Source organism: Crocodylus porosus, unplaced genomic scaffold, assembly GCF_001723895.1.
Source record: "Crocodylus porosus isolate Cpor-Errol unplaced genomic scaffold, CroPor_comp1, whole genome shotgun sequence".
NCBI classification, from domain to species: domain Eukaryota; kingdom Metazoa; phylum Chordata; order Crocodylia; family Crocodylidae; genus Crocodylus; species Crocodylus porosus.
Window position 1 is genome coordinate 28041187 of NW_017728911.1, and position 1831 is coordinate 28043017.

Sequence of the window (1831 nt, forward strand, 5' to 3'; positions counted from 1 at the left end):
TCACCCTCCGCCCAAGCATCCCCACAAGGCTGCAGGGTCTGCACAGTCTGTGACTGCGAATGGCAGGGGCAGATTAAAGCAGGTTCCTTGGGATTCAGGCCTGGCAGTATGTGGGGGCCCAATACAGCAGTGAGAAACCAAGGGCCTTGTTAAAACAGATGAGAGGGGAAGATTAAGGAGGTGGGTCTGGGAGGAAGACAACAGAGCTGGGAAGAGACTGTATGGATGGGTTTTGGGCAGGGGCTTATAGTATTGCAAGCCCAGACATGGGCCCAGCATGGCTTGATCAGCTTCTGGTAAATGCTGTGTTCATTTAGACTGCATGCTCTGCAAGTCAATGGGCGCCAACTCAAGCTGGCGCCAAATGTGCCCAGAATGTACTGGCTGAATACGTCCCATAACTGTGATCTGTGATCCGACTGGGTAGCCGCCTCCGGTCAGCACTGTGCACCTGGCTGGTGGTGACACACTGAGCTCCTGCTTCCCACGCACCCTTTCCAACAAAATAACAGAGCACCAGTGGCACAGCTGTCTAAGGATCATTCCTACAGGAGGCTGCAACACTCAACGTAAGAGACGCATACTCTCCCCTTTGCAAAGCCATGCTGGCCACATGACAGTAAGGAGCTCCCGAGTCTCAAACATCTTTCCTGCAAGGGGAACCCCCGACTGTGAAGCCCTCATCTCTCATGATGCTGGGAGCCACACGCATGTCAAAAGACCATACAGATATGGGAAGAGCTAGCCGGGGCGTGACTGGGTTGGTTTATGTCTCCAGAACCACTCCACTAACATGGGCACTGTTGACCCAACAGCGTCACGCACCAAGTGTGGAGATTAGCTGTGCCCTAATAAGGGACCCGTCACCCTGCGGTGGTACCAAGCCCACTTCCTCAGCAGAGGACCTTTGCTATGAACAGCCTCAAAGAACGTAGAATCAGGACAGAAATTACTGAGTGCAGGGGGGAAAGAGGAGTGAAAGGGTACATAAAGCATTCTGTCTGAACCCATGGAAAAAACAACTTACTGGGGAATTGAGAGATACTTTTGCTTAATCCACCAATGGATTTATCTGTGGAAAGAGAAACAGACTGAAAACAAAGGGATATCAGCTAAGGGGAAAGACTGGGCTGGAGATCTCAGCACACAGGTAGGTAAAAGTTGAAAAGGAAGCACTAATTAGCACGAGGACCACTGGCTTCCATTAATAGCTTGTCACTGTTTCCTTGATGTTGCTGAAGGCAGGGAAGTTGGTATGTGTGATGCTTACCTGTCTCTATCTCATTAACAGGAGGCAGGGTGAGAATAGACATTTATTGCCTGCATCACAGATAGAGATGGGGCCCTTTTACTCAGTCTAATTAATGAACTGACTTTTGTACAGGTAGGGAGGAGGGTGAAGATATTTGAAAGACACCCACAAAAACGTATGCTTACACAAACACAGGGCAAACACAAACACACTTATATAGCCATGAATGCGGGCACACAAACACACCCATCAGATACAGATGTCAGGATTTAAAAACCCTTGGGTCTGACAGACCACAGACATTTTTACCAATGGCAAATACACTGCTGACTGGAAGAAAAAAAAATGCTTTTGGATCAGCAGAGCACACGCAAAAAGGAGCCAGAGCTATCTTATTCACTGGAAAAATAAAACAAAAGAAATATCATCCACTTTCCTTTAAATAAATAAAAACTAAATACATTGCTTGACCCAAGTCCAGTTTGCTGCAAAAAGGGGGGATAATCTATTGTCTGTTCACAGATAACAGAATCCAAAGTAAGGAACTTCCCAACAAAGAAATAGGCCATTCCAAGCAAA